We start from the raw sequence: 27,884 nt of genomic DNA, 5'->3' as shown, positions 1-27,884 counted from the left end.
TGGGTGAATAAACGAGCAATAAATTAAGCATAAGAAGCCAACCATAATAGGATGATTACACTGGGTCTCTCTCATGGCTACACACCTTCTAATTTGTTCATGTGAAATTTGAAGTTGTTAGTTTCCTGCCTTCCCCACAGGAAGAAGGGACATTTGTACTGATCTTTAGGGTTTGGGAATAAAGTTCTGTTCATCCTAGTTGTACTTCAGTGGCATGACAGTTCATTTGCCAGAAGTTTAAGGACTCCAATCTGATTCAGATGAGATGTTTCCTGGATATTACATTAGATAATACATGTAAAGCACAGTGTATGGCACAAGCAGGCATTAAAAATATTACCTATTGTTATCGTCATCACCGTCACCATCATCATCAACAGCAGCAGCAGCCTTAAAGAGTCATGTTGTTGGATAAACAGCAGCAGAGCATAGAGGTTAGAGAGCACAGGGTTTGGAGTCAGGGAGACGGGGTGTAGGGGAGGGATGGATTGAGAGTTTGGGATTAGCAGATGCAAACTGGTGTATATAGAATAGATAAACAACAAGGCCCTCCTGTACAGCACAGGGAACTATATTCAATATCCTGTGATAAACCATAATGGAAAAGAATATGAAAAAGAATATATGTATATGTATAACTGAGTCACTTTGCTGTATAGCTGACATTAACATAACACTGTAAATCAACTGTACTTCAATAAAACAAAATTTTAAAAATACAATAAATAAATAAATAAATAAAAAGCATCTTAATGATTTCTGAGTCTAAATTGCCTAATCTGTAAAATGAAGATGTATTCATTTAAGGAGTATTTATGGATTGATTTCTCTGTGCCAAGAATTGCTCTAGGTGCCTCGGATCCACAGTGAATAAAACAAAGACCCATACCTACATGGGGTTTACACTATCAAAATAAAGCCTATCAGAATAAATAAAATGTATCTTAAAGAAAATGTTTGTGGTGATAAGTGCCATGACTGAAAGAAAAGCCAGGACGTGGATGGGGAGTGGGAGAGGACTGCATTTTAAATAGAGTGGCCAGTCAGTGTTCACTGCAGCACTGTTTACAATAGCCAAGACATGGAAGCAACCTAAAAGTCCATCGACAGAGGAATGGATAAAGAAGATGCGGTACATATATACAATGGAATATTATTCAGCCGTTAAAAAGAATGAAATAAAGCCACGTGCAGCAACATGTATGGACCTAGAGATTGTCATACTGAGTGAAGTAAGTCAGACAGAGAAAGACAAATATCATATGATATCACTTATATGAGGAATCTAAAAATAAACTGATGGAAATGAAACTTATTTACAGAACAGAAACAGACTCACAGACTTAGAGAATGAACTTATGGGGCTTCCCTGGTGGTGCAGTGGTTGGGGGTCTGCCTGCCGATGCAGGGGACACGGGTTTGTGCCCCGGTCCGGGAAGATCCCACATGCTGCAGAGCGGCCTGGGCCCTTGAGCCATGGCCGCTGAGCCTGCGCATCTGGAGCCTGTGCTCCGCAACGGGAGAGGCCACAACAGTGAGAGGCCTGCATACCGCAAAAAACAAACAAACCAAAAAAGAAAACAAACTTATGGTTACCAGGGGGGAAGGGGGAGGAGGGATAGGTAGGGAGTTTGGGATTGACATATACAGGCTACTATACTTAAAATAGGCATTTTCTTTGCTGCCTAGAAACTGCAGCTCAGCAAGCAAGCTGCTGCCAACAAAAAAACTCGAGCCCTGAACAAGATGGCAGAGTAGAAGGACGTGCTCTCACTCCCTCTTGTGAGAACACCCGAATCACAACTAGCTGCTGGACAATCATCAATAGGAAGACACTGGAACTCACCAAAAAACACACCCCACATCCAAAGACAAAGGAGAAACCACAATGAGATGGTAGGAGGGGCCCAATCACAGTAAAATCAAATCCCATAAATGCTGGGTGGGTGACTCACAGACTGCAGTACACTTATACCACAGAAGTCCACCCACTGGAGTGAAGGTTCTGAGCCCCACATCAGGCTTCCCAACCTGGGGGTCTGGCAAGAGGAGGAGGAATTCCTAGAGAATCAGACTTTGAAGGCTAGTGGGATTTGACTGCAGGACTTCGACAGGACTGGGGGAAACAGAGACTCCACAGTTGGAGGGCACACACAAAGCAGTGTACTCATCGGGACCTAGGGGAAAGAGCAGTGACCCCAGAGGAGACTGAACCAGACCTACCTGCTAGTGTTGGAGGGTCTCCTGCAGAGGCAGGGGGGGTGGGAGGGCTGTGGCTCACCATGGGGACAAGGACACTGGCAGCAGAAGTTCTGGGAAGTACTCCTTGGCGTGAGCCCTCCCAGAGTCTGCCATTAGCCCCACCAAAGAGCCCAGGTAGGCTCCAGTGTTGGGTTGCCTCAGGCCAAACAACCAACTGGGAGGGAACCCAGCCCCACCCATCAGCAGTCAAGCAGATTAAAGTTTTACTGAGCTCTGCCCAACAGAACAACAGTCAGCTCTACCCACCACCAGTCGCTCCCATCAGGAAACTTGCACAAGCCTCTTACATAGCCTCAGCTACCAGAGGGCAGACAGCAGAAGCAAGAAGAACTACAATCCTGCAGCCTGTGGAACAAAAAACACATTCACAGAAAGATAGACAAGATGAAAAGGCAGAGGGCTATGTACCAGATGAAGGAACAAGATATACCCCAGAAAAACAACTAAATGAAGTGGAGATAGGCAACCTTCCAGAAAAAGAATTCAGAATAATGATAGTGAAGATGATCCAGGACCTCAGAAAAAGAATGGAGGCAAAGATCGAGAAGATGCAAGAAATGTTTAACAAAGACCTAGAAGAGTTAAAGAACAAACAAACAGAGATGAACAATACAATAACTGAAATGAAAACTACACGAGAAGGAATCAATAGCAGAATAACTGAGGCAGAAGAACAGATAAGTGACCTGGAAGACAGAATGGTAGAATTCACTGTTGCGGAACAGAATAAAGAAAAAAGAATGAAAAGAAATAAAGATAGCCTAAGAGACCTCTGGAACAATATTAAACGCAACAACATTTGCATTATAGGGGTCCCAGAAGGAGAAGAGAGAGAGAAAGGACCAGAGAAAATATCTGAAGAGATTATAGCAGAAAACTTCCCTAACATGGGAAAGGAAATAGCCCCACAAGTCCAGGAAGTGCAGAGAGTCCAATACAGGATAAACCCAAGGAGAAACACACTGAGACACATAGTAATCAAATTGGCAAAAATTAAAGACAAAGAAAAATTATTATTATTTTTTTAAATAAATAAATTTATTTATTTGGCTGCGTTGGGTCTTTGTTGCCGTACGCAGGCTTCTCACTGCAGTGGCTTCTCTTGTTTCAGAGCAGGGGCTCTAGGCATGCAGGCTTCAGTACAGGCAGCATGCAAGCTCAGTAGTTGTGGCTCAAGGATTCTAGAGTGCACGCTCAGCAGTTGTGGCACATGGGCTTAGTTGCTCCGCGGCATGTGGGATCTTCCCAGACCAGGGCTCGAACTCATGTACCCTGCATTGGCAGGTGGATTCTTAACCACTGTGCCACCAGGGAAGTCCAAGAAAAATTATTGAAAGCAGCAAGGGAAAAACGACAAATAACATACAAGGGAATTCCCATAAGGTTGACAGCTGATTTCTCAGCAGAAACTCTACAAGCCAGAAGGGAGTGGCATGATATACTTAAAATGATGAAAGGAAAGAACCTACAACCAAGATTACTCTACTGGGCAAGGACCGCATTCAGATTCGATGGAGAAAGCAAAAGCTTTACAGACAAACAAAAGCTAAGAGAATTCAGCACCACCAAACAAGCTCTACAATAAATTCTAAAGGAACTTTTCTAAGTGGGAAACACAAGAGAAGAAAAGGATCTACAAAAACAAACCCAAAACAATTAAGAAAATGGTCATAGGAACATACATATCGATAATTACCTTAAACGTGAATGGATTAAATGCTCCAAACAAAGACACAGCCTTCCTGAATGGATACAAAAACAAGACCTATATATATGCTGTCTATAAGAGACCCACTTCAGACCTAGGGACACATACAGGCTGAAATTGAGGGGATGGAAAAAGATATTCCATGCAAATGGAAATCAAAAGAAAGCTGGAGTAGCAATACTCATATCATATAAAATAGACTTCAAATAGACTTTAAAATAAAGAATGTTATAAGAGACAAGGAAGGACACTACATAATGATCAAGGGATCAATCCAAGAAGAAGATATAACAATTATAAATATATATGCTCCCAACATAGAGCACCTCAATACATAAGGCATAACACAATAATAGTGGGGGACTTTAACACCTCACTTACACCAAAGGACGGATCATCCCAAATGAAAATAACTAAGGAATGATAAGCTTTAAATGAGACAATAGACCAGATAGATTTAATTGATACTTATAGGGTATTCCATCCAAAAACAGCAGATTACACTTCCTTCTCAAGTGCACATGGAACATTCTTGGGTCACAAATCAAGCCTCAGTAAATTTAAGAAAATTGATATCATATCAAGCATCTTTTCTGCCCACAACGCTATGAGACTAGAAATGAATTACAGGGAAAGAAACATAAAAAACACAAACACATGGAGCCTAAAAAATACGTTACTAAATAACCGAGAGATCACTGAAGAAATCAAAGAGGAAATCAAAAAATACCTGGAGACAAATGACAATGAAAACATGAGGATCCAAAACCTATGGGATGAAGCAAAAGCAGTTCTAAGAGGAAAGTTTATAGCTATACAAGCCAACCTCAAGAAATAAGAAAAATCTCAAATAAGCAATCTAACTTTACACCTAAAGGAACTTGAGAAAGAAGAATAAACAAAACCCAAAGTTAGTAGAAGGAAAGAAATCATAAAGATCAGAGCAGAAATAAATGAAATAGAAACAAAGAAAACAATAGCAAACATCAATAAAACTAAAAGCTGGTTCTTTGAGAAGATAAACAAAATTGATAAACCATTTGCCAAACTCATCAAGAAAAAGAGGGAGATGACTCAAATCAATAAAATTAGAAATGAAAAAGGAGAAGTTACAACAGACACCGCAGAAATACAAAGCACCCTAAGACACTACGACAAGCAACTCTATGGCAATAAAATGGACAACCTGGAAGAAATGGACAAATTCTTAGAAAGGTATAACCTTCTAACTCTGAAGCAGAAAGAAATAGAAAATATAAACAGATCAATCACAAGTAATGAAATTGAAACTGTGATTAAAAATCTTCCAACAAACAAAAGTCCAGGACCAGATGGCTTCACAGGTGAAGTCTATCGAACATTTAGAGAAGACCTAACACCCATCCTTCTAGAACTCTTCCAAAAAATTGCAGAGGAAGGAACACTCCCAAACTCATTCTATGAGGCCATCATTACGCTGATACCAAAACCAGACAAAGATACTACAAAAAAAGAAAATTACAGACCAATATCACTGATGAATCTAGATGTTAAAATCCTCAACAAAATACTAGCAAACAGAATCCAACAACACATTGAAAGGATCATACATCATGATCAAGTGGGATTTATCCCAGGGATGCAAGAATTCTTCAATATACGCAAATCAATCAATGTGATACACCATATTAACAAATTGAGGAATAAAAACCATATGATCATCTCAATAGTTGCAGAAAAAGCTTTCGAAAAAATTTAACACCTATTGATGATAAAAACTCTCCAGAAAGTGGACACAGAGGGAACCTACCTCAACATAATTAAGGCCATACACAACAAACCCACAGCAAACATCATTCTCAATGGTGAAAAACTGAAAGCATTTCCTCTAAGATCAGAAACAAGACAAGGATGACCACTCCCACCACTATTATTCAACATAGTTTTGGAAGTTCTAGCCACGGCAATCAGAGAAGAAAAAGAAATAAAAGGAATACAAATTGGAAAAGAAGAAGTAAAACTGTCAATGTTTGCAGATGACATGATACTATACATAGAGAATCTTAAAAATGCCACCAGAAAACTACTAAAGCTAATCAATGCATTTGGTAAAGTTGCAGGATACAAAATTAATGCACAGAAATCTCTTGCATTCCTATACACTAAAGATGAAAAATCTGAAAGTGAAATTAAGGGAACACTCCCATTTACCATTTCAACAAAAATAATACAATACCTAGGAATAAACTTACCTAGGGAGACAGAAGCCCTGTATGCAGAGAGCTATAAGAAACTGATGAAAGTAACTGAACATGATGCCAACAGATGGAGAGATATACCATGCTCTTGGATTGGAACAATCAAAATTGTGAAAATAACTATACTACCCAAAGCAATCTACAGATTCAATGCAATCCCTATCAAATTACCAATGGCATTTTTTACAGAACTAGAACAAAAAATCTTAAAATTTGTATGGAGACAGAAAAGACCCCGAATAACCAAAGCAGTCTTGAGGGAAAAAAACGAGCTGGAGTGGGCTTCCCTGGTGGTGCAGTGGTTGAGAGTCCGCCTGCCGATGCAGGGGACACGGGTTCGTGCCCCGGTCCGGGAAGATCCCACATGCCGCAGAGCGGCTGGGCCCGTGAGCCATGGCCGCTGAGCCTGCACGTCCAGAGCCTGTGCTCCGCAACGGGGGAGGCCACAGCAGTGAGAGGCCCACGTACCGCAAAAAAACAAAACAAAACAAAATAACAACAACAAAAAACGAGCTGGAGGAATCAGACTCCCTGACTTAAGACTATACTACAAAGCTACAGTAGTCAAGACAATATGGTACTGGCACAAAAACAGAAACATAGATCAATGGCACAAGATAGAGCCCAGAGAAAAACCCATGCACCTATGGTCAACTAATCTATGACAAAGGAGGCAAGGATATACAATGGAGAAAATACAGTCTCTTCAGTAAGTGGTGCTGGGTAAACGGGACAGCTACATGTAAAAGAATGAAATTAGAACACTCCCTAACACCATACACAAAAATAAACTCAAAATGGATTCGAGACCTAAATGGACAACCGGACACTATAAAACTCTTAGAGGAAAACAAACGAAGAACACTCTTTGACATAAATCACAGCAAGTTCTTTTTTGATCACCTCCTAGAGTAATGGAAATAAAAACAAAAGTAAACAAATGGGACCTAGTGAAACTTCAAAGCTTTTGTACAGCAAAGGAAACCATAAACAATACAAAAAGACAACCCTCAGAATGGGAGAAAATATTTGGAAATGACAAAGGATTAATCTCCAAAATATATAAACAGCTCATGCAGCTCAATATTTAAAAAACAAACAACCCAATCCAAAAATAGTCAGAAAACCTAAATAGACATTTCTCCAAAGAAGACATACAGATGGCCAAGAAGTACATGAAATGCTGCTCAACATGAATAATTATTAGAGAAATGCAAATCAAAACTACAATGAGGGGATTTCCCTGGTGGCACAGTGATGAAGAATCCGCCTGCCAATGCAGGGGACATGGGTTTGAGCCCTGGTCTGGGAAGGTCCCACATGTCTCGGAGCAACTAAGCCCATTCACCACAACTACTGAGCCTGTGCTCTAGAGCCCGTGAGCCACAACTACTGAAGCTCGTGTGCCTAGAGCCCATGCTTTGCAACCAGAGAAGCCACCACAATCAGAAGCCCACGCATCACAACGAAGAGTAGCCCCCGCTCGCCACAACTAGTGAAAGCCCACACACAGCAATGAAGACCCAACACAGCCAAAAATAAATAAATAAATTTATTTAAAAAAATAAAAACTACAATGAGGTATCAGGTCACACACACCAGGTAGAATAGGCATCATCAGAAAATCTACAAACAAATGCTGGAGAGGGTGTGGAGACAAGGGAACCCTCTTGCACAGTTGGTGGGAATGTAAATTGATACAGCCACTATGGAGAACAGTATGGAGGTTCCTTAAAAAACTAATAATAGAATTACCATATGACCCAGCAATCCCACTACTGGGCATATACCCTGAGAAAATCATAATTCAGAAAGACACATGCACCCCAATGTTCATTGCAGCACTATTTACAATAGCCAGGTCATGGAAGCAGCCTAAACACCCACCGACAGATGAATGGATAAAGATGTGGTACATATATACAATGGAATATTACTCAGCCATAAAAAGAAACGAATTGGGTCATTTGTTGAGACGTGGATGGATGTAGAGACTGTCATACAGAGTGAAGTAAGTCAGAAAGAGAAAAACAAATACTGTATCTTAACACATGTGGAACCTAGAAAAATGGTACAGATGAACCAGTTTGCAGGGCAGAAATAGAGACATAGGTGTAGTGAACAAACGTATGGACACCAAGGGGGGAAAGCCGTGGGGGGTGGCGGTGGGGGGTGTGATGAATTGGGCGATTGGGATTCACATGTATACACTGATGTGTATAAAATTGATGACTAATAAGAACCTGCTGTAAAAAAAAAAAAGAAAAAATCTGAATAACAAAAATATAAATAAATAAAGTAAAATAAAAGAGATAGGGCTTCCCTGGTGATGCAGTGGTTAAGAATCTGCCTGCCAATGCAGGGGACACAGGTTCGAGCCCCGGTCCGGGAAGATCCCACATGCCGCGAAGCAACTAAGCCAGTGCACCACAACTACTGAGCCTGCACTCTAGAGCCTGCGAGCCACAACTACTGAAGCCCGTGTGCCTAGAGCTGGTGCTCCACAACAAGAGAAGCCACTGCAATGAGAAGCCCGCGCTCCGCAACGAGGAGTAGTCCCCACTCGCCGCACCTAGAGAAAGAACGCGTGCAGCAATGAAGCCCCAATGCAGCCAAAAAATAAATTAATTAAATAAAATAGATAACCAACACGGGCCTACTGTATAGCACAGGGAACCCTGCTCAATATTATGTAACAACCTAAATGGGAAAAGAATTTGAAAAAGAATAGGTCCATGTATATGTATAACTAAATCGCTTTGCTGAAAATAACACAACATTGTTATCAACTATACTCCAATATAAAATAAAAAGTTTTAAAACATAAAATAAAAATATAAATAAGTAACTAAATAAATAGAGTGACCAGAGAAAGGGACATTTGTGTGAACCTGAAAGTGGAAAGGGAGAGAGCGGAGCAGAAAATAAGAACAAGGGCCAAGGTGGGAGCTGTGGGCACAGCCAGGAGGTGAGTGTGGCCAAGTGAGAGAGGAAGAAAGTACCAGCACGATGTCAGAGCAGCGTCGGGGCGGATCTTGGAGACCTGTTGTAAGGACTTGGACTTTTCTCTGAGTGAAGGCCCACTGCAAGGTTTTTGAGCAAAGGCATGACTTGACCTTACAGCCTCATGCTGACGACTGAGAATGGCCGAATGAGGACAAGGGTGGAAGCAAGGAGGCCACGGTAATAATTCTGTGTAGATGGTTGAAGGGACCTTCATTGCCTATAATCGTGACATTTTCTTTCCATCTCACAGAAAATTGTTATAATGTACTTATATTAGAACTGGCAGCTGCTGGGAAATTATTGTACATAGTACACAAACCTATGATGCCTACAATGCATATGGCAACTCTTGTGCAGTGTGCAACCTGCACAACCACATGTGTTGAGGGGAGAGGGAGGGAGGGAGGGGGGGGAGAGAGAGAGAGAGAGAGAAAATATTAAAGATGACTCCCAGGCTTTTGGTGTGAGCAACAGGAAGGATGAAATTTCCATGAACAAAGAAGTGTGATACTATAAGGAAGGTCTGTGGTGGGGCAGGCAGGAGATCCCTTTTGAGCATGTTAAATTTTAGCTGTGTGATGCTGAGGATAATAATAGAATCTGTCTCACAGGATTGCTGTGAACATTAAATTAGTATAGGTAAGCATCAAATCTGTCAGTAGTTGCTCAATAAATGCTGTACCCTAGCATTATCAGGTAACTTGAATTTTCAATATACACATTTAAATTTAGAACTTATGTATACATAAATATAATATACATAAAATCATAGATACATATATGTAGGCATAGGATCACCTTCTAAGTGGTTAGCATTCCAGGCTCACTGTTCCCAAACATAATTCTAAAACTTCAACACAGACTAATCTTCTATCATCAAATTAGAAGTTAGGAAGTCGTTATTTTATACACACACACATCTGTCTGTCTGCCTATCTATGTTTTGATAAAGCATGTGAATGTGTATGTTTGTGGTGGGGCAGGGATTGCCTTGCAAAGTTCTTTCTCTTCTTCCCCTGCTCGCCATATGTGCAGCAGGGGAAGAAGAGAAAGAACTTTCCTGACAGGGTAATAGCATACAAACAAGGCAGAAACCACTGAAGAATAGAATTATCTTTCAGAATGTCTTTCTGTCTCTAATCAGACCTGACAAACCAGGAATACTCAAATTTAGGTTGTAGGGACCTCCCTGGTGGCGCAGTGGTTAAGAATCCGCCTGTCAATGCAGGGGACACAGGTTTGAGCCCTGGTCCACAAAGATCCCACGTGCCTTGGAGCAACTAAGTCCATGCATCACAACTACTGATCCTGCGCTCTAGAGCCCGCGAGCCACAACTACTGAGCCCGCGTGCTACAACTACTGAAGCCCACATGCCTAGAGCCCATGCTCCGCAACAAGACAAGCCACTGCAATGAGAAGTCCACACACCATGATGAAGAGTAGCCCCTGCTCACTGCAACTAGAGAAAGCACATGCGCAGCAACAAAGACCCAACGCAGCCAAAAATAAATAAATAAATTTATTTTAAAAAAATCTAGGGGGCTTCCCTGGTGGTGCAGTGGTTGAGAGTCTGCCTGCCGATGCAGGGGACACGGGTTTGTGCCCTGGTCCGGGAAGATCCCACATGCCGTGGAGCAGCCAGGCACATGAGCCATGGCCACTGAGCCTGCGCATCCGGAGCCTGTGCTCCGCAACCGGAGAGGCCACAACAGTGAGAGGCCCGCGTTCAACAACAACAACAACAAAAAATCTAGGTTGTAAAAATGATGTTACATTTTGGGTTTTATTACCTGTGATACCACTGAAGCAGAATATTTTGATGTGACTGTTTAAAAATTCCCCTGCCAGCATGTAACAACACACTTGTTACAATCAAGTGTGGCAGGTTTCTCTCCCACTGACTCTCTTATTCTCTGGATCACACCAAGCTACACTAATAAGAGAGTTTTTAGTAAGGTTAAGTATAAGATACTCTTTTGAAAAAGCAACAATAACAAAACTCTGTAGTATTAAGTGGGGGCAATTCTGGAAGTCTTTAACAAAGCAGAGAAAAAAGAGAGAGATGCTAAATGATCTAACATGAAGATATCATAGTACCAAATTGTGCTGGACATGGCTCAGGAGTTACACAGAGCATGTGCTTAGTGGGCATTGTCAGCCCACTCTAAGCTTTAACCAGGTTGCCTGTTTTGTACATGAATAACTTTTAAAGTTATTGAACAGTTAATATTTTTAAGGTACATTTACATATGCATATAGAATTTGGGGATACTTTTTGTTTTATATAAACATGTCAGGCAATTCCCTGGTGTCCAGTGGTTAGGACTCTGTGCTCTCACTGCGGAGGGCCTGGGTTCGGTTTCTGGTCGGGGAACTAAGATCCCATAAGCTGCGCAGTGTGGGCAAAAAAAAAAAAGTCATATATTTTCATCAACTTATTTAAAAATTTTATAATGAAGCGTTCATATATGAGAATATGTTTACTATATATACACAGTATAAATAATAATAATGAAGCAAATACCTGTGGTGCTCAACTTAAGAAATAAAACAAAAGCAATGCCTTCAATGCGCCCAGTGTACCCCTTTACAGTCAAACTGCCTTCCCTCCTCCAAAAGGTAATTATCATCCTACTCTCCTGAAACTGGCACTATTTGTTCTCTTGCTTAACTTTAGTTTTATCACATATGTATGTATCTATTTATTATTTATAGATAATAAAGTTTAAAAGTTTTTGACCTTTATATATAACTAATTGTGCTGGAGTTATTTTTCGGGGACATGCTTTTTTCATCAACATTATGTTTATAAGATTAATCCACATTGAAATTTGTAGCTATCATTCAATTGCATTTCCTACTGTATAGTATTCCATTGTGTGAATAGATGAAAAAATATTTTTTCTTTTCTCCATTCATTGGACATTTTGGTGATTTGCAGTCTTTTACTTTTATAAACAATGCTGCTTTGAATATTATTCTCTCCTGGTGCCCAGGTCCAAAAGTTTCTTGGACATATACCAAGGGTGGGCATATATCAAAGATATATGCCACAGGTGGAATCAACATGTAATGTTTGTCAGGTATTCTCACAGATGGACAAAAATGCCAAGCTCTGACAATGCCAAGTCTTAGCAAGTCGATGTGAAGCAACCAGAACTCTTTTAGTACTGGCAAGAGTATAAGATGGTATAACTATCCCAAATGGCAGAGGCTTGGTGGAAATGAGCACTCTAATTCATAAATCTCATGCAAATGACATTTGGGAAAATGTACCATCAGAGTTACTATAAATACCAAATTCCTTTCAAAAGTGGTTACACGTTTTAATACTACCACAGACTTAGCTACATACATCTTCTCCAAGATTGTGGCTTGTCTCTTCACTTCCTTTATGGTATCTTTTGATAAACAGAAGTTCTTAATTTGAGGCAGTTAGATTTATCAATGTAGTTGATTCTAGCAATCATTTCCTTTATAGTTTGCACTTTGGGAAACTTAGTTAAGATATCCTTTCTTACCTTGAGCCAAAAAAAAAAAAAAAATCCTCCCCTAGATTTCTTCCACTGTTTTGCCTATCATATTTTTTAAACGGCTTTATTGAGATATAAGATTCACCCATTTGAAGTTTATGATTCAGTGAATTTGAGTACAGTCACAGAGTTGTCCAACTATCCCCACAGTCTGATTTTAGACCATCTGTTTCACCCCCAAAAGAAATCCTGTACTCATTAGCAGTCACTCCCCATTCTTCCTCACTCTACCTCTAACACAGCACTAGGCAGTCACTAATCGACTTTTTTTTTTTTTTACCAGTTTTGCCTATTCTGGACATTTCATGTAAATGGAATCATACAATACATAGTCTTTCGTGACTGGCTTCTTTCACTTAGCATAAGGGGTTTTTTTTGTTTTTTTGCGGTACGCGGGCCTCTCACTGTTGTGGCCTCTCCCGTTGCAGAGCACAGGCTCCGGACGCGCAGGCTCAGCGGCCATGGCTCACGGGCCCAGCCACTCCGTGGCATGTGGGATCCTCCCGGACCAGGGCACGAAGCCGTGTCCCCTGCATCGGCAGGCGGACTCTCAACCACTGCGCCACCAGGGAAGCCCTAGCATAATGTTTTTGAGGTTTAGCTGTGCTGTAGCATGTACTTTCATACCTTTTTACAGCCAAATAATATTTCATTGCATAGAAATACTATATTTTGTTTATCCATTTATCAGTGATGGACATTTGGGTTGTTTCCATTTTTGGAACTATTATGAATAGTCTGCTGCTATAAATATTCATGTGTAACTTTTTGTGAGGACTTACATACTTTTATTTTTCTTGAGTGTACATCTAGGAGTAGATATGATTGGTTACCAGGTATCTCCATGTTTAACTTTTTGAGAAACCGCCAATCGTTTTTTCACAGTGGCTGCACCATTTTCATTCCCACCAGCATTGCACAAGGGTTCTCATGTCTCCACATCCTCCCCAATACTTGTTATTCCCATCTTTCTTATTATAGCCATCCTAGTGTGGGGGAAGTTATATCCTACTGTGATTTTAATGTGCGTTTCCCTAATGACAAAAGATGTTGAGCATGTTTTCATATGGCATATGGGCTACTTTGTATATCTCCTAGGGAAATGTCTATTCAAATCCTTTGTCCATTTTTAGATTGGGTTGTCTTTTTATTATTGACTTTTTGAGTTCTTTGAATGTTCTGGATACATAGCCTCGATATCTCTTAATCTCTTTTATACCATCCATTTGTGTATATATGCTACCCTCTAGGTAATTTTTTCTACTTCAGTAATTCTCTCTTCAGTCATGTCTAATGACTAAAAATATGAGACCTAAAAATATGACCAGGTAGATGTTAAATGATTTAAAAAAGGCTTTTTCATACTAAAAATATAATTGTAATTCAAAACTTAATTTCTAGAAGTGTTCTCTTTATATCAATTTGCCAAAACTACGCAAACAGTACATTTAAAATCTGTACATACACTGTATGTAACTTATACCTCCGTTTTTAAAAACGGATTAAAAGCTGAGACTCAAAACCGATTCAAAAGCTTAATTGATGAGGTAAATAGGGTGAGGTGGAGAGGGTAAAGGCAGAGATTTTAATACCTTTGAGTCAAGAAAAATAGTCATTTAATAAATGTTCATTGAAGGATCACTATATGAATGGATAAATGAATGATTAACATAAGAAGATTAGCTTTCATGTACAGCTTTGCAAAACCAGTATCACTACTGTGTAGTCAAACCTCATAGAGTTCTGCACTTCATATGTTCCTTGGTTGCTACTGGTGACTAATATCACTGTTTTGTAGAGCATTCTCTGTTCTTGCAATGTAGAGAGAGCCTCCAGGCTGCAAGGATTGTGAAGCAACACTGTTGTAACCCAGGAAACTCAGACAATCTTCTTTCCTGACTTCCCAAATATCCACATTTGAGAACATGACTTTCCCTATACTAAAATACTATCTTAGCATAATACCCAGGAAAATAACTTTCAGTCACGTAGTTTTTACGCCTTTCTGGCCAGGAGAGGTCAATATAGAGGCAATTGGTGGACCTACCTCTGAGGCACTATTCTAAAAATGTGTTCTCAGAACAGGGCTAGTCCCCTGGCAGGTTCACAGGGACAAGCAAAGAGATTTTGATTCAATGTATATTTCACAAATTTGAAATAAAAATTGTGATTTCCACAGAAATGCTGTTAGAGTCTCAACAACCAATACACTCTGAAAACTTGTGTTATGCTTTATCAGAAGAGTCAGCTCATATCTAACATTACTATTCATTTTATTATTTCTCTAATTGATAAAAATGGACTAGAGACTTAAATTACAGGATTTCTAAAATATAAAATAATGATCAAATAACCCTGAATAGCCTAAACAATCTTGAAAAAGAAGAAAAGAGCTGAAGGAATCATGCTCTGTGACTTCAGACTACTACAAAACTACAGTAATCAAAACAGTATGGTACTGGCACAAAAACAGACACAGAGATCAATGGAACAGAATAGCGAGCAATGGCTCATTGCAGTGGCTTCTCTGGTTGTGGAGCAGGGCTCTAGGCATGCAGGCTTCAGTAGTTGTGGCACGCGGGCTCAGTAGTTGTGGCACAGGGGCTTAGTTGCTCCGCAGCATGTGGGATCTTCCCGGACCAGGGCTTGAACCCGTGTCCCCTGCATAGGCAGGCGGATTCTCAACCACTGTACCACCAGGGAAGGCCCACAAGTGATTTTTTATGTGCTCGTATCCAGCAATCTTGCCAAATTCATTGGTCAGTTCAAATAATTAGACTGTAGGTTCCCCTGGACTTTCTATGCAGCCTATCATATAAATTGTGAGCAACGGCAGTTTCACTTCTTCCTTAGCAACCTATACACCTTTCATTTGTTTATTTTTTAATTTTTTTAACTTACTGTACTCACAGGATCTCTAGTATATTATAAAATAGATAATAGTAATAATGGGTATTTTACCTTTCCTGATTTGTAATGAAATGCTTCTTACTGTTCATGACCTCATATAATGTTATTGGAAAGGGTCTGCAATTTGATCTAATGCTTCTTAGATTAGATTTTGAGACGATCGTGTGTTTTTTCTTTTATAAAATGTTAATGTGGAAAATTAGAACAATAGATATTTATCAAAATTATACATGAACACGGTTTAAAGAGTCAAGCTGCTCTATGACACACCATTTGCATGCCCACTAGCAAGGCATGGGCGCTCCAGTTCCTCTACACCTTCACCACACTTGGTGTTATTATCGGTATATTTCATTTCAGCCATTCCATTGGGTGTGAAGTGGTAGCTCATCACTTATATAATTATGAGCTCTGTAGTAAAACTAACAAAAAATCAACTAGTGTAGGGTGAGCCACACCAAGATGTTTGTAAATTGGTAGATAAATCAACTTGCATAACGGTAGCTCAATCCAAAGTCAACATCATAACACAGGTTCCAAAACTGTGAAGGATTGTTCCAAGGGCATGGTGAATCCATTATCTGTAAACTGTAATAATTTGTGAATCTACTGTTTGTAAACTAAATTAATAAAATTATAGCTTTATGTGGGTTCTAGGATTTTTTTTTCTTTAAAAAAGGGTTTCTTGTGGTGGCTAAGACACAGGCGGGGCTCTGACAAGTATTCTATGTGACCTTGGGTAAAACCTGAAACCTGAGCCTCAGTCTTCACATGTGTAAAATGGGGCAGTAGTAGGAGCCACAAAATAGGTTCATTTTGAGAATGAAATAAGATAATCCATGCCAAGAGTTCAGTCCAGTGTCTATCTAGGCACATATGCTCATTAAAAGTTTAGTTGTGGTTACTTGTCAAAAAATTTGGATATTAGTTGCTTCACTAATAGAGGAGAAGTAAAGCAGTCATGCAAGTACCTAGCAGATACATATAAAAACTGGACAAAATGGAAAACAAAATGTAAAACATCTGAAAGCATCCCAAAGTGGGCCAAAATCAGAGGAAAGTTTAGGCTCAAGAAACTGCAAGTAGAAAGGGTAAAAACTGCATGGACTGTGCTTCTTGACCCCAGGAAGCTGCCAACTCCCATGGCCAAGGCTGAGGAAAAATCATAAAGTTAAAGAAAGCTGTTACATATTGGACGGTCTTGGACCCTGTCTAACGTAACAGTGTTATAAGTGGTGGTCTTTAGATGTATAGAAAAGGGAAGAGGAAAAGAAAACTTGTTCATCTAGAATCACCCAAGGACTCCATACCTGGCAGGCACTATGAGGAATTAGTGAAGAGTGTTGCATGGTTGGGCAGCGACCATTCATTCATTCATGTGTTCACTCACCTCCTTGTTCATTTACTCAACAAATTTTTATCAAGCATCTATGATTTTATTACTAAATATTAGCACTATAAAGATGAATTTCTGGGTTTCCACTATTTACACTCCAGACACAGGCTTGACCAACTTCAGAGATGATTTTAAAGCTCTGCCTCAAAATCCTGCACCCAGTCCTGGCTTCCATCTGCCTCAAATCATCACCTGCAACAGAGAGAGAATGGCAGCACCTGCGTTTACCTTGAATTTCTACCCACTTCCATGGACCTGACAGAGGGGGGCTACATCCATGATGATCAACATTGGCTGCTGTTAGATCCACCTGGGAGTGCTAAGAACTCTAAGCCCCCCACTGTTCCTGGATCAATCACATCCCAATCTCTGAGGGTGACCCTGGCATCAGAATTTGTAAATCTTCCTAGGTGATTCTGGGTACAGCCAGAATGGAGACTGAACTCCAGGCTGGTTTAGAGTTGCATGAGAACAAAAGAGAATGGCTAGACAATCATCCAGGGAGCAGGGAGGTAGGGAGTGGTGTTGCTTCTGATGGTGAGACAGGGCGGGCTAGAGGCAGGAGGAGGGCTTTATGGTCATCTCCCATGCCTGCTCTGCACTAGTTGGGGTTTATACCTACGGGGAAGTGCTGTGGGCTGAATTGTGCCCCTCCCCCAAATTCATAGGCTGAAGTCCTAACCTCCATACCTTGGAATGGAGGGTCTTTAGAGAGATGATAAGGGTGAGCCCTTATCCAATACGACTGTTGTGCTTATAAGAAGAGGAGATTGGGACATAGGCATGTATCAAGGGAAGAGCATCTAGAGATACAGTGAGAAGGCAGCCATCTGACAGCCAAGGAGAGAGGCCTCAGAGAAAACCAACCCTCCTGACACCTTGATCTAGCCTCTAGAACTTCTAGCCTCTAGAATTGTGTGAAAACCAATTTCTGTTGTTTAAGCCACGCAGTCTTTGGTATTTGTTATGGCGGCCCTAGAAAACTAATACAGGAAGCACAGGCACCATATTGATGATTATTGCCTTATTATTGCTATTATTGGTTGTCTTATTATTGCTAATATTGTTAATTAAAACATATTTGTGGTAAAAAAAAAAAATTCTAACAGTGGAAAATGGTATAGAATGAACACTTTAATTTCTCTTTTCTTCCCTGAACCTTCTGGAATCACTCCCCTGAACCTTCTGTAATCACTCCCCTGAGGTAAGTACTGTTAACAGAGTTGTTTTTTGTTGTTGTTGTTTTTAAATTTATTTATTTATTTATTTTTGGCTGTGTTGGGTCTTCGTTTCTGTGCAAGGGCTTTCTCCAGTTGCGGCGAGCGGGGGCCACTCTTCATCACGGTGCGTGGGCCTCTCACTGTCGCGGCCTCTCTTGTTGGGGAGCACAGGCTCCGGACGCGCAGGCTCAGTAGTTGTGGCTCACGGGCCCAGTTGCTCCGCGGCACGTGAGATCCTCCCAGACCAGGGCTCAAACCCATGTCCCCTGCATTGGCAGGCAGACCCTCAGCCACTGCGCCACCCGGGAAGCCCCAACAGAGTTTTATATTAAATAATATCACGTGAGAGTATCAAGATGTATTTACTGACTATGCAATGAGCACTGATTCCCACTATGTGCAAGACCCTGTGCTGCTGGCATACAAAGGAGGATGTGGTGCTATTCGGAACCCCAATGCTGACGGGATGGTGGTACCTGGCTTCTGGGCCCCCCAACAGAACGGGGGATATAGGGAAGTCAATGCCGGGGGCCACATGGGGATGAGCACAGTTGTTACTCGGTGGAGCCGAAAGAAATCACAACCAAAGGGCAAGAACCGACAGGAATTAAAATTTGTGCTTAGACCTAGAGGAAAGACACCCAGCCACAGATGTGGGACAAGAGGGGCAGGCCATGCATGGAGGACAAGGTAGGAAGTGAGGGGGCACAGAGGTCTCCAGCAGGACATCAAGTCGGCAGGAGCTGCAGGACAGAGGCTCTTCAGGTCTAGGCTGTGGGCTGTGAGCGCGGCGGGGGGCAGGGGTGGCTGAGTGGCCCCAGGGAGCCAACAGGCTTCAGGTCTCGGGGCCTTACGTGACAAATATGCACACGCTTGAGGAACCCGGCAGAGACCGTACTGAATAATTACAGCCATGGGAGGTCACGCCCAGATGCCATGGAACACAGAGAAGGAATCAGGGAAGGGAAGTCAGGGAGGGTGATGTGCAAGAGTGAGGTGTGAACTGGGTCTTGAAGAAGAGGCATTTACCGGATGAGGGTGTGGAAGGACATTGTAGGAAAAGGAAGCACAGTGCAGAGCCATGATGTCCTGAGGGAACGGCATGTCTGCGGAACAGAGAGCAGTATGACGCAGCAGGCTTGTATTGTTTATGGGTACAGAGGGTCTGAAAAGGTACCCAGAGTCAGGCTGGACAGCACGCATTAGAAGCAAGTTTGGACCATATCCTGAAGAATTTTGATGGGGGAGAGATGTGCGGAATCTGGGTTGCAGACATTGATCTACCTGGTCCTCCTAAGGGCAGTGAGGCAACAGGCCTGCGTCTGGGGGGAACACACCAGCACTGGGGAAATGCATTTTATCGTCAGCCTCCCTTGTCACCTTCTCCACAGCTGCAGGAACTTTCCTTAGCTCTCCTGTCTCTTTCATTTCTGCAGGTTTTTTTCTCCAAGCAGGTCACTGCCTGTGACAGAGGTAGGCCTGCCTTGCTGCTATGGGCCCCTGAGGAATGCCCTGGCACTGACTGCCCACAGCGGGTCGCCGTGATGCCTCAAAGACATGGAACAGCTGCAGCCTGGGCTGCGACCGTGAGCTCCTCCGAAGTGTACGTGGAGAGAAGTACGTGTGTCCTTCTGCCCCAATCCAACAGCTGCCCTCACACACCGAGCACTGAAGAATCTTGCCGGTTGAGGACATGTGTGTGCAGGTCTCCAAGATGTTCTTCAGGTTGGAACCGAGGCCCTCCTTTCTCTCCAGGATTCTGTGAAAGGCCCTTTCACTTAGCATTCCCAGCAGGTAAGACAGACCCTCTCCAGGGTTATCTCTGGTTGAGGATCAAACATCTGCTCACCACTGTCTCAGCAGAATAAAACGCTTCTACTGAAGCAAAATGACACAGTGGCACAAAACAGATAAGCGTGCATTGGGCTGTGAGAGGCATGGTTATCTGGAGTACTGTTCCTTACCCAAGAGAGAAGTATTTATCTGAGGAGTACTGTAACCGTGTCCTTTGAGATAACAAAATTTTCTAGGGAACCCTTCGTATCAGCAGCGACTCTCCATCACCCCCCCCAAAAAATGGTACATATTTCTTTGCCGTATATGGCTAAGAGGAAGCGTACGAGTGTAGGCAGAGAGGAGGATTTGCAAGAGGTTGTCCGCTGTGTGTTCTGGTCCGCGAGCTGAGCACAGGAAAAGGGCGAGCCATGAGAGATGTCGGTGGGAACTGCCTCACAATGGGAGGCAGAGATGAGGTCTGGCTTGAGGGCCCTGAAAAGCTACCCCCCTGTTCCCTCCTCCCAAAAGGGAGTTCCCTGGTGATACTGCCTTCAATTCCCTCATTAATGGCTCTTGTGGGCTAATGCAGCAGGTTTCACTTTGGGCTGCATGGAGCTCTAGGGGTTCCAGGACAAGCAAGGCCAGGAGAGGTGGTGTTGTACCCTTTCCCTCACCTTTAAATAGCGGCGCTCCTAATTCCTCTATGTTACATATCAGGCTTCCCTTTGAGATTCCATTAAAAAAAAATCTTTTTTCTCCTTAGTAAGTAGGACGGTTAATTTTATGTGTCAACTTGGCTGGACCACAGTACCCAGATATTTGGTAAAACGCCAGTCTAGATGTCACTATGAAGGTGTTTTTTAGATGAGATTAACATTTAAATCAGCAGACTTTGAGTAAAGCAGATGACCCTCCCCAGTGTGGGTGGGCCCCATCCAATCAGCTGAAGGCCTTAAGAGAAGAAGACTGAGGTCCGGGATTCTGTCTCAAGTTGTGACATGAACTCTTCCCTGAGCCTTCAGCCTGCCAGCCTGCTCTGCAGATCTTGGCCTCGCCCGCCTCCGCAACCTCGTGTACCAACTTCTTTACATAAGTCTCTATTTCTTCACACCCGATTTGTTCTGTTTCTCTGGGGAACCCTAACTAATATAGTAGATCTGTTCAATTTAGGGGTATGGGTGAAACAATTTGGGAACTATTTTAGATGTAATACAGAATTGAGCAAAAGAATAAACGTGTTGGTCTTGTTGGGTTCTCGCTGTGCAAGAAGGGCCGTACAAAAATGGAATGGGGCAAGGCCAGAAAGAATGCTCTGGGGATGGGTGGGAACAGGAGGTACTGTGCTAATTCAGGACTTCTGAAATACATATACGAGTATGTATATACACCTGTAGATGCCTATGTATGGGTGTTAACGTGTGTGCATGTGTAGGCATGAGTGCATCTACGTGCTTATATGTCTTTAGTTCTCCCTGATGAAAATCTCAAGAAGCAAATACACCCCAGCAGCAGCAATGAGTACACTTAGTGCCCAGATAGTGGTCTCTCATATTCCCCACAAAAACTGACCGGGACTACACAGAAAAATTGTTGATTCTGAGGCTAGGGCAGGGTGGGTACAAGATGAGTCTGGAACATATTATTAAGCCAGAAAGAAAAGAAGTGCACACAAAAAATAATGCAGCATGTTACAAGGACTTGGGAGGCAGCTCAAAGGCTTCCCACAGGCCAAATCAGGTACAACTGGAGCACCAGGACATTAAGCACAATAATAAACTCTTGAAAAAGCAATCCATATCACTGTTTTAAAAGACAGTGGCGCAGTGGTTAAGAATCTGCCTACCAATGCAGGGGACACGGGTTTGAGCCCTGGCCCGGGAAGATCCCACATGCCGCGGAGCAACTAAGCCCATGCGCCACAACTACTGAGCCTGTGCTCTAGAGCCCGTGAGCCACAACTACTGAGCCCGCGTGCCGCAACTACTGAAGCCCACGCGCCTAGAGCCCATGCTCCACAACAAGAGAAGCCACCGCAATGAGAAGCCTGTGCACCACAACAAAGAGTAGCCCCCACTCACCGCAACTAGAGAAAGCCCGCACACAGCAACAAAGACCCAACACAGCCAAAAATAAATGAATAAAATAAATACATAAACAAATACATAAATTAAAAAAAAGACATATGCATAAATAGAGGAGAAGGTTATTCTGCTTATAGTAGAATGCTAAGGGCCAAACAGCCAATGTGCAGGGAGTGCTGGAGAGGGAAAATCATCATTTTGCAGCTACAGAGTAGAGAGTAGGTCAGCAAGAAACACCGATGGATGCTAAATCCAGGGGGAGATTTTGAAGAGGAACAGGATACATGCCTTAAAGTGTCTCCTCGCAGACTGCTTATGAGTTCAAGGGAGAAAATAAAACCTAATAATTATTTAGCAGCGATCAGAATTACCTTCACCAGTGCATAGTGTGTGTCTCCTGACGCACCACCCTGTGAAGGACACAACTTCACCTGTGCGGCATTATGGCCAGCAACACATAACCCCAGTAGAATCATCAGACAGACAAAAAATCAGGACTGTTCTGTTTTCTAAAAGAAAGGTACATGTATGGGAGGGGGGACTCTATTTTTCAAAATGTCAATGTCACAAAAGACAATGAAAGGCTGTGGAAGTGTTTCAGATTAAAGGAGACCAAAAGAGCGTGACAACTAAATGCAGTACCCAACTCTGCACTGAATCCTGTGCTGGAAGAGAATGAAGTGCTGAAAAGAACATTATTACATCAACTGACAAAATCAGGATACGGCTGCCAGATTAGATGAAGGTATTCCATCAATGTAAATTTATGAAGTTGATAACTGTACTATGGTTATGTAAGAGAATATTCTATTCTGAGGTAATACACACTGAAGTATTTAAAGGGAAAATACCATATGCAATTTACCTTCAACGGGTTCAGAAAAAAGAATTCTGTATTCACACACATATGTGTGTGTGTCTCTATATACACACAGATGCATGGATGGATGGATGGATGGATGGATAGATAGATGATAGAGACAGATAGAGGGAGGGAGGGAGGGAGAGAGGGAAACAGGGAGGGAGAGAGAGAGAGAAAGAACAAAGTTCCTTGGGGAAAGAGAGAGCTCTGGGGGAAGAGAGACATTTGTTCCCTGTGCCTGTAGCGCATATTAAGGCTGGATGAACTAGTCCTCTGGCCTGAAGAAATGACCAAGAATATACGAGGTGAATTTGGGGCACTGGTTAGAATCAGATTTAGACTCAAGTGAATACACCTATTGCACTAGCTCCCTTTCAGTGTCCAGGTGCTATGGTACATTATAAACTCTAGCTTAATCACTGTGCCAGTCAACTTTCCAGCAGGAAACAGATGGCAGGCTGGAACTAGATCATCCAGGACAGTTTAATAAAGGATATTTACCAAAGTGGGGGACAGAATTAGAGAAACCAACAAGGGAAGGTGCAGCTCCCCATGAAAAGCAGCAGTGAGGAGCCAGTGCTGTCAGAATAAATGAAGGGAGAGAGCAGTTCCCTGAACTCGAAGCCCAGAGAAAAGCTGTGTGGAGACCTGGTCTGGCCACTCGACAGGAGCTGTGGTCTCTGGTAGAGGGATGCACCTGACTCTGCAGCCAACCCTCAGCAACCCAGCAGGGAGGGAGCTATAGGGAACAAACACCCTGACTGTACTTTCCTTGCACCCTCTGGTCTCCTGCCAGGGTCTCCCATTGGCTGAATCCCCCTGGCAGCCGGGAGGGAAGAGAGCCTACACACGTCAATCTCCCAGGGCTATACTGGGTGATTGTAGGGTGGAGGAGGGTAGAGAGTGAATCTTACAGGGGAGATGGATTTAGCAGTGATTTGGGGCTGCAATGAATGTTTAACTTTGTAGAAGCACAGAGAGCTGACATTCAACATCACCAAGCAAAAGAGTTCTGATTGTATGGAGAAGATTCTTGGAACTGGAGTGGTTAAAGAGTTTGATAGGAAAGTTGAAAAAAAAAAAGTGCTGTTTTCCTGATTTTTGGAAATAGGATTTTTTCAGTCCTTACTTTCTCTCGAAAAGTAATTTTCTAAATTGTCAACCATGGCCAGTAGGAAGATAAACATAGGAGAATTCATTAACAACGTAGCAGTTACATTCAATCTGGATGGAGAAATTCTCCCATTAATTTTTCCTGGAAGTAGAATACCTATTGGATTTGACAAAGTGCTAAGTTTCTGGAATGCTCCACCAAAGTGTGGCCCAGCATAGGTGGTATATTCAGTGGGGGTCTCTGCAGAGGGCAGGAGGACAAGGCAGGATGTTAACAGCATGGGTTGTTCCCAAAGGAGATTCAAGGGGCAAGATGAAACTAACGACTGAAAGATGAATCATAAAATGAGAAGCTGGGAGGTCTGGAGGAAGAGCAGGGGGTGTGGCATATGACAAAACCTGGCCAGTGATTTGGGACAGGGTTGTGAGAGGCCAGTGCTGAAGTGTCGTTAGCTGTTTGTTTTGGAGGCAGGACTCACTGTGGAGAAGAGAAGAGGACAGACCTCACTGCAGGACGACTAAGACCAAGCTGACTCTTCCCAGCCCATCACATCCTCTTTTGGGAGACACCAAACCCAGCCACGATTTCCCAATACACAAAACTACACTGAGTCCTGTCTTTCCAGCCCCACGTCCCACCACTCCCTAACTCCTTTCTCCATGCTCCAGTCACAAGGATTTCCCTGAACATATCGTGTTGTTTCACACTACTGTCTTTGAGCATTACATTAGACTTCAGGTTAAACTGCTGTAACAAAGAGAGAAAAAAATAGAGGACACTAAATTAAGTTTTTCTCCCTATGAATGGCAGCGCTGCTCCCATTTAAGGAACCAGGTTCCTAACATCCTGTTATATCATCATCTCCTGGGGTACTGCCATCATCCACAGAGTTGAAGTGGGCTTTACCTTCATGTCTGGCAAAGAGAGAGTCCAGGAAAAGTAACTTTCTCTCTAAAGAGATGGCTCAGAAGTTACACACGTAACTTTTGCTCACTCTCTATTGACCTGAACCTAGTTACATAGTTATTTCTAGCTGCAAGGGAGTCTGGAAAGTATACCCTCTACCTGGTGGCCCTGTGCTCTACCCAAACATATCACATTCTTTCATGGAAGGGGGACTAAATGGAGGATGTCACCAGAACTTGGGCGACAGGTCAAAGGGGACCCACTGGCCCCCAAATTGCATACAGTTGGAGCACTAAAATATTAAGGACAATAATAAACTATTTTAAAATGGGAATGCATCAGACCATATCAATGATTTGAAAAGGTACATAAATAAATAGGGGAGACGGGAGGGTTCTTGTTAATGGTACCCATCTGCCACCAGTCTGCCATCTTCTCAGGAATGGACTTTGCTCACCTTGATCACATCCCTGAACCTCCCTTTCTGCCCTTTTTTGACTTAGTTAAAATTAAACTTTCCCTACTCCCCAACCCCAGCATTTTGTTATCTCCTCTCTGTTATAATCATCTGTGTACAACTTAGACTGTGAGCTGAAGAAATCAGCAATAAATTACCAAAATCACTCCCAAAATAGAACAATTTTTATAAAGTCTATAAAACTCAGTTATTGCAGTCTTCACTTGGTCACCCTTCATAACAGTATTGTTGTTGAAGGAAAATGGTTTCCAATCCTGATCATACTCTTTCATATACTCTCAAAGTGAAATATCTTCTGTGACCAGGAAACGGTCTCTCAGGCACTGACTATACTATTCCTCTTAGTTGTTGTCTCTTGCAGCAAGTTGTGTCCCCCTCTCCACGGTCCTACAATAGGACCTGCTCAACTTTACAGACCAGACATTACTGTAATCATAAGCTGCTCTCATCTGTATCAAAATAAAACTTATGCATTGACCAAAATCTAACTGCTCATTTGTGAAAAGTTTGTGCTGCAGAGAGCTGAGGTCTTTTGATGAAAGAGCACGGAAGTAGGCACTCACTGAGTATTAACTGAATGAATGATTCATTCATTGAACAAATGAACAAATAAGTGAAAGAACAAAGTTGGTCAATATTTGATCCAAAAGCTAGTTATAAAAAACTTTAATTTGAAAAGATACATGCACCCCAATGTTCACAGCAGCACTATTTACAATAGCCAAGACATGGAAGCAACCTAAGTGTCTATCAACAGAGGAATGAATAAAGAAGATGTGGTATATATATATATATATATACACATATACATACATACACACACACACATATACACACAATGGAATATTACTCAGCCATAAAGAAGAATGAAATAATACCATTTGCAGCAACATGGATGGACCTAGAGATTATCATACTATGTGAAGTAAGCCAGACAGAGGAAAACATATATCATATGATATCACTTACATGTGGAATCTAAAAAAAAAAACATGATACAAATGAACTTATTTACAAAACAGAAACAGACTCACAGACATAGAAAACAAAGTTATGGTTACCAAAGGGGAAAGGTGGGGAGGGCAGATAAATTAGGAATTTGGGATTAACAGGTACACACTACTATTTATAAAATAAACAAGGACCTACTTTATAACACAGGGAACTATATTCAATATCTTGTAATAACCTATGATGGAAAAGAATCTGAAAAAGAATATATATATATATATATATATATATACTTATAACTGAATCACTTTGCTGTACACCTGAAACTAACACAACATTGTAAATAAACTACACTTTAATTTTAGAAAAAGTTAGTTACAAAGAGTCTGGTTCTTTCAGTTGTCTTCTTTTTTTTTTTTTTTTTTTGGCGGTACGCGGGCCTCTCACTGTTGTGGCCTCTCCCGTTGCGGAGCACAGGCTCTGGACGCGCAGGCTCAGCGGCCATGGCTCACGGGCCCAGCCGCTCCGCGGCATGTGGGATCTTCCCGGACTGGGGCACGAACCCGTGTCCCCTGTATCGGCAGGCGGACTCTCAACCACTGCGCCACCAGGGAAGCCCCTTTCAGTTGTCTTAATCATCAAATGGCATTTGCAGGTCACGTGAAAGCAATTGTATTGCCTAGAATCTGATCTTGATGAAGGGTGGTACCAAGTTTCATGATTTCTAGAAGTCTTGGAAATTAAAAGGAATAAATTCTGTTGGACTGCTGGTGTAGAGGGTGGTCTAGGTAGAATCTGCTTTTTCAGGCTTGCAGGACAGTCCTGCTATGGCTTTCCCCCAACCCTTTTGATACAGTCCTTATTTAAGATGGAGCAATGACAGCAGAACACACAGCCCTCCTGTCACTTCAGAACCCACCCAGGGCTCCTGCATGTAGTGGGAGACCCTGGTAGCCATCAGAATTATAGGCTGGCAGCTCTATCCAAAACAGGCTTGCTTGAGCCTGAAGGTTTAGGACGACAAGATAAGTAAGAAAAATGATCTAACATCAAGGATTTATATTTAAAGACAAAACAACCCACCAGCTACATCTTGGGATCAATAAACATTCAGCCCTGTCTCCATTAATATCCAACAGACTCCATGAAAAGCATCGGTTCCGGTAATGACATAGCTCAGGCGCTGTAAGACCCCAAATCATCCTACATCCAACCATGTTCAGAGTCCTATACTTCCCAAACATTGGAATATGAGCTTATAGAGTCTAAATCAAAATTTCACTTTTACTCTATCCCCTGAGTTTCCTGAGTTCATTTTATTAATGAAACCTGTTTCTTCCCAAACAAAATAGGGTCTGGAACCTGCCAACGTCCTAAATCCCTAAAATCTAGAGAAATTCCAAGCTACTTGGTACAGTCCCTTATCAAACCAGATGTTTGGTG

The sequence above is a fragment of the Tursiops truncatus genome, chromosome 5, assembly GCF_011762595.2.
Source record: "Tursiops truncatus isolate mTurTru1 chromosome 5, mTurTru1.mat.Y, whole genome shotgun sequence".
In the NCBI taxonomy this organism is placed as follows: domain Eukaryota; kingdom Metazoa; phylum Chordata; class Mammalia; order Artiodactyla; family Delphinidae; genus Tursiops; species Tursiops truncatus.
The sequence above is the reverse complement of the archived record's forward strand: the minus strand, read 5'-3'. Positions refer to the sequence as shown.